This window comes from Panthera pardus, unplaced genomic scaffold, assembly GCF_024362965.1.
Source record: "Panthera pardus isolate Hobbes unplaced genomic scaffold, ASM2436296v1 HiC_scaffold_16, whole genome shotgun sequence".
Lineage (NCBI taxonomy): Eukaryota > Metazoa > Chordata > Mammalia > Carnivora > Felidae > Panthera > Panthera pardus.
Window position 1 is genome coordinate 44,526,006 of NW_026526721.1, and position 11,411 is coordinate 44,537,416.

An 11,411-nucleotide genomic window follows, 5' to 3' on the forward strand; every position below is an offset into this window, starting at 1 on the left:
GAGATGCTAGCTCTTTCTCTATGCTGGGGATGAAATTTCAGACAAGACCCAGAGCTGGCTGCTCTTCACAAAAATATTCTCATTTGACTGGAAGAAGTAGGATGGAGATTGTCCCTGGATGTGACAGATGCTTAAAGCTGACTTTCCCCTTAAAGGCATTTTCATGGGCATAAAGAATGTAGGGCATAGAGATCCTATATCTCTGGTGATCTTTCTCTAAAGTGTCTTTGGGGGCACCTGGGTGGCTCAGTTGGTTAAGTGTCCACCTTCGGCTCAGGTCGTGATCTTGCGGTCCGTGAGTTCGAGCCCCGCATCGGGCTCTGTGCTGACAGCTCAGAGCCTGGAGCCTGTTTCAGATTCTGTGTCTCCCTCTCTCTGACCCTCCCCCATTCATGCTCTGTCTCTCTCTGTCTCAAAAATAAATAAACATTTAAAAAATAAAAAAAAAAAAAAATAAAGTGTCTTTGATGTGATGTGCATCTTCTCTGGCTATTAGCAGATAATTCACAGATTGTCCTCTGGACTTTCAGCATTACAAATCCAATCTCTCAGCAGTCATTGACCAGACCATCTAGGTGGACATTTTGTTTCTGTGGGAAATGCTCACATGTAGCCTGTTGTCCTTGGAAGTACAGAGATTTTCGAACCTCAGCTCGTATTCAGATTGTTTCAGCAGGCTTCTCAACCTTTCGATACTAGGCTATTGTTTTCAACAAGATCATCAGTCTCTGTTTGCGAAGCCCACACCCATTTCCTTGAAAAGGACTGAAAGCATACTCTTAACAGAATAAAGTGATGACAACATCCTGTCCTTTACTTTCTTCTGCCTTATATTCCCCAAACTGCATGTGTTAAAAACCACCACTTGTATTGACCAGAAACTGTGTAAGCTGGAAAAATAAAGACTATCAGTCTCCAGTTTAAACAAGCCCACCCTGGGGGCGCCTGGGTGGCTCGGTCGGTTAAGCTTCCGACTTCGGCTCAGGTCATGATCTCGCGGTCTGTGAGTTCTAGCCCCGCGTCGGGCTCTGTGCTGACTGCTCAGAGCCTGGAGCCTGTTTCAGATTCTGTGTCTCCCTCTCTCTCTGCCCCTCCCCTGTTCATGCTCTGTCTCTCTCTGTCTCAAAAATAAATAAATGTTAAAAAAAAAAAATTTAAACAAGCCCACCCTGGATGAGAAGTACTTTAACTTGATGAATTATTCACATTTTATTATTGGATTCTCTTATATCTGAGTTTTTCATTTATTCTGGATTCAATTCCTTTGTCATAATATGGCTGTAAATATTTTCTTTCGGTTACGGCTTACCTTTTCATTCCTTAAGGATGGTTTTCAAAGAACAAAAGTTTTTTGTTTTTTTTTTATTTTTTTTATGATGTCCAGATTTTTTCTCTTTAATGTTAAGTGTTTGCTGTATCTGCTATAAAATTCTTTATGTCTTCAAATTTTGTCCCTAGACATCAAATCTTTGGGATGTCATGTAGAAGCTTTATAAGTTTAATTTTTATTTTCATGCCTATGACCTATTAAGAATAAATTTTGTATATAAAGTCAAAGACAAGATTTATTTGTGTATGAGCATTCAGTTGTTTTAGCACTAATTTTTGAAAAAAAAAAAAAAAACAAAAAAACTATCTTTCCCCATTGAGTTACCTTGTTAACTTTGTCAAAATTCAATTGCTCATATATGCATGGGTCTATTTCTGGACCATCTATCTTATTCCACTAATCTCTATTTATATTTATGTCAACATCATACTCTCTTGGCTTATAGTATGTCTTAAAGTTACTCATTTAGAAATGGGCACTGTCCCTGCCCACAACTCCGGAGAAGTGGCACAGAGATTTTGACCAATGAGAAAGGCAGGCCATATAAAAAGAGTTTCAATCTCTCCCCAAAGGAACTGACTTTATTTGGAACATAGTGTGGGAATTTCAAGTCTAAAGTTCCTCTCAAAAGTCAATGCACATTTTGAAGATAAGTAATTAAGAAGTGTCATAGCAGTTCCATAGAGCAATAAGGTAAACTGTTGGTAGGCCAGCTAGTTTATCAGAAAGAATCAGAGAAAGAGACATCTAAAAGAATCCTTCCTGGTGTCAGAACAAACCTAAGATTTACTTCTAGAAATACTCTGGCAAAGCAGCCTATATTTAATTAGAACACATGGTTAATGTTTGTACCAGGACACTTTTGAAAATAATAAGTCAATCAGCAACAATTAGTTATAAAAAAAACAACAACAACTGGGTATGATACCAACTGAGGCACACAGGTTAACAGAGGCATCAGGGAAAGGGACAAATTGCTCAGCTAAAGCTATTGTCATCACAGGGTGACTAGGTACATGCTCAAGGCTGTGCCCTCTAAAGAGTGACATCAGAAGCTTCATACTGAAAAGAAAATAAACTTCACTATAATAGTCCAGCTAAGTTACTAAAAACAAAGCCCCAAAGTAGGATAATCAGTAACCAGAGTTGCTATATTACCTAAAATGGACAGCAACCAAAAATGTGGGACAAGCAAAGACACAGAAAAATATGGTCCCTATACAGGGGGAACAAAGTGGGCAACAGAAATCATCTAGGAGAGGGACATGATATTGGAGTTAGAAGATGAAGACTTCAAAGCAGCTGTTCAAAGAAACTGTGCTCAAAGAAACAAAGGAGGATATGATGACACTATCTACAGAATAACAATAAAAACATAGAAATTATCTTTTAAAAGAGGAATCCAATGAAAATTCTGGAGTTGAAGAGTAAAATAATTAAAATACAACATTTAGTGGGGTGGGGGTGGGAGGTGCCTGTTTGGCTCAGCTGCTGTAGCATGTGACTCTTGATTTTGGGGTTGTGAATTTGAGTCCCATGTTGGGTATACAGATTACTTAAAAAATATTCAATAGGAAGATCAACAACAGATTTTAACTGTTTGAAGAAGAATCACCAAACATGCAGATTGATAAAGATTAAGAACAAAGAAAAAAAAGAATGAAGAGAAATGAACACATCCATAGGAAAACATGGAACCCTATTAAGTGTACCACCAAAATCCTAATAGGAATACCAGAGAAGAGTAGAGACCAGAAAAAATAGTCAAAGAAATAATGACTGACACAACTCAAATCTGATGAAAAACAATCTACATGTTCAAGAATCTCAACATTGAAAGTAGGAGTAGGAGTAGGAAAGTAGGAGAAGAACAAAGAGATCTACATTTAGATACATCATAGTAAACAGTTTTAAAAGACAGAAAATCTTGAAAGCAGCAAGAGAAAAAGGACTCATATACATACAAAAGAATCCTGATAAGATTAACAGCTGGTTTCTTATCACAAACCAAGGAGGTCAGAGAAAATGGGATGACATATTTAAAGTGCCAAAAAAAAAAGAAAACAAAACCCAAAAAACTGTCCACTAAAAGTCTTATATTCAGCAAAACTATCTTTCAAAAAATGAAGACAAAATACAGACATTTCCAGGTAAATGTAACATAGACTATCCACTACTAGTAAACCCTCCTTGCAAGAAATACTAAAAGAAATTTTTTAGGGTGAAATAAAGTTTTACCAGACAGAATTTGAATTCACATACAAAATGTAAAAGTACCTTGAAAGGTAATTAAATAATTATAAAAGACAACATTAATGCATATTTCTTTTTTTCTCTAAACTGTTTAAAAAAGCAATTATATTAAATAATATGTATTCTTAAGCCTATAACACATGAAAATGTAATAAATTTGACCACAACAACACAAAGGAGGCAAGTGTGAGCAAAACTGTATCAGAATAAGACAATGACACCAGATTATAATTTGGACCCACAGGAACAAATGAAGAGATCCAGAAAAGGTAAATGAGAAAATGAAATTAATAAACTCTATATATATGTATAGAGTTTATTTAAAACTCTTCTCTTCTCTAAGTTTATTTAAAAAGATAAAATGATGTAATAATTATAACCATGTATTATTGGATTTATTACATAAGTAGATATATGTGTAGAAATAAAAACACAAAAAAGAGGAAAATGGAGTATATGGGAATAATGATTCTGTATGTCACTGTAATTAAATTATTACAAATCTGAAGTAGCTTCTAATAAAATGTGCAGTGGCCCTAGAGCAACCACTAGGAAAATAGCTCAAAAATATTTTTAAAAATCATTGAAAGAGTAAAACACTAAAAGAATAAAAATATACTAGAAAAAATTCACTTTACGCAAAAAAAAGAGCAACAAAGGGAAAAACAAGACATGAAACATACAGAAAACAAAATATAAAATAAATCCAACTATATCAGTTATAACATTAAATGTGGATAGAATAAATAATTCTCTATTTGACACAGAGAATGTCAAACTGGATAACAAAGAAAGATCCAGCTATATGCTGTTTACCAGAGAATCTTTAGATTCAGAGGTACAAATAGTTGAAAGTAAAAAAGTTATAAAAAGATATATCATGCAAACAACTATAACAAAGGTAAAGTGGCTATACTAATATCAGAAAAAATAAACTTTAAATGAAAAAGTGTTAATAGTATAGAAGGGATATTTTGTAATTATAAAAGTGTTAATCCATCAGGAAGACAGCAATGAGAAATATATATGGACTAATAACAGCCCCCAAATACATGAAGCAAAAAAGCAAAACTGACAGATTTGTAGGAAGAAATAGACATTTCAACAACAATAGTTGGAGACTTTAATACACCACATTGAATAAAGGCCAGAAAAATTATAAAGAAGATCAATAATAACAAGTCTAAATTAGACCTAATAGACATCTAGGCTCTTAGACCTAGCAAAATACACATCTTCTCAAGTAAAAACAATAAGAAAAAAAAGCGATAAACCCAAAAGTTGTTTCTTTGAAAAGATCAATAAAACTGACAAATATTTAGGTGGACTTACCAAGAAATAAGGAGAGAAGGTTCAAATTACTAAAACATGAATAAAAATAGAGCACATTAGTACCAATTTTACAAAAGCAAAAAAAAATATGAAGGATAATATGATCTACTATACGAAAACAATTTACATAACATAGATTAAATAAGCAAATTCCTAGAAAGACTCAAATTACAGAAACTGACTCAGAAATAAACTATCTGAATAAACCTAAAAATAAGTAAAGATATTGAATAAGTAACTCAAACACTTTCCACAAGACAAGCCCAGGCACAGATGGCTTCACTGAAGAATTCTGCCAAAGTTTCAAAGAAGAATTAATAATAGTATTTCACAAACTCTTCCAGTAAATAAAAGAAGGAACACTTCCCAACTCATACTATGAGGCCAGGATTTCCCTGAACCCTAAAGCAAACAAAGACAACACAAGGAAATAAAACTACAAACCAATACCTCTTATGAATGTAGATGCAAAACTCCTCAATAAAATATTTATAAACCAAATCCAGCAAAATAATTATACATCATGACTAGTGGGATTTATCCGAGGAATACCAGGTTGGTTTAAAATCTGAAAATCAATTAATTTAATCCACTATCTTTTAATAGAAGATAGACAGACATAAACCACATGTCATTATAATAGACACAGAAAATCATTTGACAAGATGCAACATCATAGTTTGATAAAAACATTCTGCACAGTAAAAGGTACCCCTTCCATTTGAGTCAGGGAGAAAACTTAGGATTTCAGCCTAGGATGTAGACTGTCCAGGATTTCAGCCTCCACCCTTGGTTGTGCACCTTTGGTCAGTGCAAAAGCTATAAAAAGCTACAAAGCTATCATGCCTATAGTCTGGGTGAGGCATAAACATGTTGGAAGGACTCAACTGAAGCAACAGAGGTATGTTTTGCATGGTATACATTCTATGTTATGGAATGCCTAAGGCATTGACTGAATTAAGATCCTTAGAGAATTTTCCATGTCCCAGAAAAAACCTGGAGTAGCAGAATGAGTTCCATGCACCCACAAGTAACATGGACATAGCTCAGAGAGCCACCATTACTTATAGGACCTTTAGAAAAACAGTAAGTATGTATTATCGGAAACATAATGGACAGACAGATGAGGAAACACAAGATAAAGGATGCCTCATCAGAAGCTGGTGTGAACTGAAAACGCTGAAACTAGAATCCTTAACTCCAACACTGAGATTTGATGTCCCTAACTCCACCACCTATAACTAATTCTCTTTACAGATAAGAATCATAATCCTGGAGAAAGGCATGTGGAGATCCCTTCTGACAAAATGGAAACCTGAAATTAAAATTAATTTGAGTTATAAGAAATTGTTGTATATCTTGAAGCTGAGTTTGTCGAATTAGATGCATATTTGCTAACTTAGCTTAACAGATGTCATAAATGCCTTTCATAGCCAGGCCCTGACAAGAATTCTAGAGCCTCTTGAAATTACGTTGCTTAACTTACATTTCTGCCACCCAACAAAGGGATATCTTAAATACTGACACATAGTTGAATATAATATCTGAAACTATTTTATGTAGCTCTGTACAAATTCACAAGATAGCAGTGGTACTTAATTGGGAAAACTTTTGGGGGAAAAACTGAATAACTTGACAGATCTTAACTTTAATTTGAACATTTTGAACATTACTGACAACATTTTAACCATCTGGACTTCACAATATATAGGATCATTTTGTTCAACTTTTACTTGATTACTCAGACAATGGCAAATGCTTATTCCTCTCTATGAAGGTTAAAGAACTAACATTATTGCCAGTATTCACTTTCCTAACTCATTGGTGTTCACCTGAAGACCTTCTCCCTAAGGCATCCCAGTCTGTTGTTGATGCTTACCTCACCTGATCCCATCTCATCATGCATGAATTATCATTTTCATCTTTATGACATTAAATTACTCCTTTTTCAAATGTACCATGAAGATTCCATATTTTCCTCTATTCTAGGGACAAAAACTCTAAGTCATTATCTTTATAAGTGAAGATTGTTCTAACTTGGTAATATTAATAAAAATCACTATGGGATCAAACAACCTAAAGATTTAAAAGGAAAAATTTTGCATTTTATGATCCTAATGTGTTTATTTTTTATTCTCCTTACCAGTGATTAAGCTCCTTGTCTGAGATGCAGCAGAGTACAAAAATCTAACCTTCTAAACTTCCATTCATTCTTTATCATACTATCTACGATAACCAAGGCTTTATAATATAAAGTTTTGTATGTGTAAAATCTAATATTGTATTTACATCCAAACTGGAAGACACTGGGAACAAGGATAAAGACAAATATACTAATTTCAGTTGTTATTAAAAGTCAATTCTGAAATATTTGGTTTAAATAACAAGAACATATTCTTCTCAAGCCTGAAGAAACTTGATGACAAGTCTGCCTGGTTATATATTCTATACCCATTATCTACAAGAAGGTTGTTTACTCCACTAATGAGCACAGAGAGCCAGCAGGTGTCTAGAACCATTTGGCAGCTTCTAAACTTTATATGCATATTCCAAGAATCCATTAGCTGAAAATAATATTTAGAAACTTAAATTTCAGAATCCTGCCAATGCTACATCCATAGGAAATCTAGAATTGGAAGATTACATTGTTATAAAATATTTCTCCCTAAAAAACAGCTGAAAAGATTAAGAACCATCTGAAATATTCACATGGCATCATCAATATCATAGTTAATATCTTTAAATTTTGCCAACATTCTTAAACTTAAAATATTGAATAATTTCACCTGTGTATCAGCTCTTTCAGTGACTTAAGGTGGGAGTGACAGAGAGGAAGGGTTGTAGCTTATATCTTCATAGGCCTTATCATAATTAGGTTTTCTATGGAAGTCACAGTGTAGAGCAAGCTGTGGCCAGTTGATGACATCTACTCTCAATTTTCTGCTCCTGATCCACACTTCTCTTAATCCACTATTTCTTTAAGTACTTGGGAATGTTTTAAACTATTTTCTAGGAAAACTTCTGCTTTAAGAACTGTTATGATCCAACCCGATAAATAGGACAGGCCTCCACTTGAGAAATAATATACCTCAGATTCCTAAACTGTTATGGTAAGATGTTAACTCTACCACCGAAATCTTATTTTTAATCATATTTATAGTCAATCATGTAAAATATGGCACTCCAATTACTAGTGCTAATTGTAATATTAGACTGATTGAAAGCTGGTCTTTGTCATAAACTCATATGGAATATTCATAATGGGGCTCTTTAGGGGCAAATTTTCCTTCCTTGTTTCGTGCTAGAATCTTTATGATATTGTTAAGCCAACACAAAGCTACTTACCTAACTGTATTATTGGAGTTATCCAGATAACTGCTAAATAATACCTTTATATCCAGATACCTTTCCTAAATTATAATTTAATTATATGGCTTTGGTGTCTTCTATGTGATGAGACAAGAAATATCCATTTGAATATTTATTCAGTACCCCTTTACTCTATATAAAAGTTTATTGAGGGCCTATTGAATGCCCCATATATTGTATAGGGGCTGGGAACAAAAAGTCAAACAACTCAAAGTCAGATGCCCCTAAGAAATTTCAGTTTAATTAGACAAATAGACACATAAATTGTTAAAGTATATGAATATACAAGTTGGTATATGCAGCGATTGTGATATGTCTGTGGTACTATGGGAGTACAGAGATGGTTCACTTAATGCTGTAATAGAATACAGGTTCAATTATATTACCTAATATACACGGGAATCATGGTTATTTCTTCTAGAAGTCAATGAAGAAAAGTGAATTTATTTCCATAGAGAAATTTTGTACTCTATTTTATTGTATTTTGAGAACTAGGCAGACTAATTTGTCTTTTCATTCTGACTTAAATTCATTTCAGTAAGTAACTCATACTGCCTGATACATTTTTTTAAATATCTTGTCCAAATTAGCTTTTGATGTTTACCTTGTAATTACTTTGTATTACACATTTCTGATTGTGTAATTTTAAAGTAGTAAGGGTTAAAAGGTAATCTATTTTAATCTCCTAAAGTTTCAAAGGGATTAATTTAGGCCTCTGGGTTGTGAACCAAGATTGCATATCTGGTTACTTATGGAATTTAGATTAGAAATGTGGTCACCTGAATCCTAGTAACGTGCTTTAGTTATGCCATCTTTCTGGAAGATGAAATATAAATAGATGACAAATATAAATAGGTGACAAATCAGAAAATAAGAAATGGATGAATAGAGGAAAAGAAACAAAGGAAGGAGGAAAATAGAAAGTTAAAAAAAAAGAAAGGATTTAGATATAAAATAAATAAATAAATTTAGGTATAAAAAAGAGAAAGGATTTAGATATAAAATGTTTAAAAATGCAACAGTCAAAAATCTCACCATTAGAGGAAAATACTAGTCTCTTGGCCACTTTTCTAGAATAATTAAACATAATATTCTCTTGGCAACTTTTCTGGTATAATTAAACATGACCCCAAATTCAAATAATGTCTATAAAATGAGGTGTGTCTCAGTGGCTCAGTCAGTTAAGCCCAACTTCAGCTCAGATCACGATCTCATGGCCTCTGAGTTCCAGCCCCTTGTCTGCACAAAGCCCGCTTTGGATCCTCTGACCCCTTCTCTGCCCCTCCCAGCTCATGGTCTCTCTCTCTCTTTCTCTCTCTCTCAAAAAACAAAAAGAAACAAAACAACAATAACAGAAAACAACATATATATATATATATATATATATATATATATATATATATATACACACATATATATATACACACATATATATATATACACACACATATTTGTAAGTATTATATTTGTATGTATATATATATATACATATATATGTATGTATATATATATATATGTATATATATATATATATAAAAATGAAACAAAATATATCTTTCTCCAGGATCATTGATATAGGGTGTATTTTATTTTAAAGTTTATTTCAGAGAGAGAGAGAATGCGTGAGTGGTAGAGGGGCAGAGACAGAGGGAGAGAGAGACAATTCCAAACACATTCTGTGCTGTCAGCACTGAGCCTGATGTGGGGCTTGAAACAAAGAACTACAAGATCATGACCTGAGCCAAGATCAAGAGTCTGACACTTAACTGACTGAGCCACCCAGGTGCCTCTATATGGTATATTTTAAGTTGTAAGCGTAAGTCTATTTATCCAGACATTGGGAAAAAAATGAGAATCACTCTTACCTCCTTTGCTACATTTCCTAAAACAGATGGTTTTTTTAAGACCCAAATGCTAACAGCTCAGGTCTCCACACTAGCAACCTAACATCTAGCTCGCTATGGGTTCTTGATTCATGAGGAGAAACAATTTATTAATTAATATAATTTAATTTATCCCTAAAATATTTATAAACTGAAAAACACATGTTTTTGTGTGTTTGCCACTCTGATTTGTAAAATTAGGAAAGCAGCATAATCTGCTTACAATTAAATAGGGGTAAAACCTGGCATGTATGTCATGGTTGTTTGACCAAAGCACTACCTCAGTTTTATATCAGTTTGTTAGTGTTTGGAGGAAAAAATCACATACCTTGGATATCAAACAATATGATTATTGAGAATTGTTTCAGTTTTCTATTGCTACATAGCAAACTGCCAAAAAATTAGTGATATGAAACAACCATTTATGACTATCCTTCAATTTACTGAAATAATTTTATGTGTGGTTATTTTCTGTTATTATCTATGGTTCTATTGGTTGACTGGGCTCAGCTAGCAATTTTTTCTCAGGGTCTCTCATGCAGCTGGGGCTGGAATCTTCCAACAGATCAAGTGTCCAAACAACCAAGATGGCTCACACACGTGACTGGCAGTTGATTCTGTTAGCTGGGAGATATACTGGAGCTGTCAACCAGCACACTACAATGACCTCTGCATGTAAGAAGCCTCTGGGCTTCTTATAGCATGGAAGGTCATGTTCCAAGAGGCAGAATCCTAAGCATTCCAAGAAGCCCACAGTTTCTTATGACCTAGTCTCAGATGTTACAGATATCATTTCCACTGCATCTTATTATTTCAAAGAAGTTACTATAGACAGTCTAGATTCAAAGGAATGGGGAATTAAATTCTACCTTTTGACGTGAGGAAGAACTTGTATATTCCAGGAGGAAGGAATTGATAGCAGCTATCTTTGGATATTACGTTCCCAAAGAGGTCTCACACAGATGAAAACTCATCCAACAACTGCTTGGGATGGGTTATAGGACACATCACACCAAAACATCCTTCAATTAATAATTTTGGATCTGTTCAAGTGTTTAAAGAAAATATGGAATAAATGCACATCTGCCACAAATTTTGCTCTACAGAACCCAGTAAATATTAACTTACCCTTTATATTTTAAAAATGAATTATTACATGCTGTTTACTTTCACTTTAAAGAATCTCCATATTGCTTTTTTAATATAATGGAAATGAAACAGACATCAATTAATCATTAACTTAT

General features: G+C 33.8%; 1 long non-coding RNA gene across 1 annotated transcript in view; it reads right to left on the bottom strand.

Moving 5' to 3' along the window:
• LOC109266287 (uncharacterized) overlaps positions 1-11,192 on the bottom strand; it is a 29,206-nt gene extending 18,014 nt beyond the window's left edge. The window contains exon 1 of the long non-coding RNA XR_002079649.2: positions 11,037-11,192. This is a non-coding gene — a long non-coding RNA (uncharacterized LOC109266287). The remainder of the gene's footprint in view (positions 1-11,036) is intronic.
• Between the last annotated feature and the right edge of the window lie 219 nt (positions 11,193-11,411).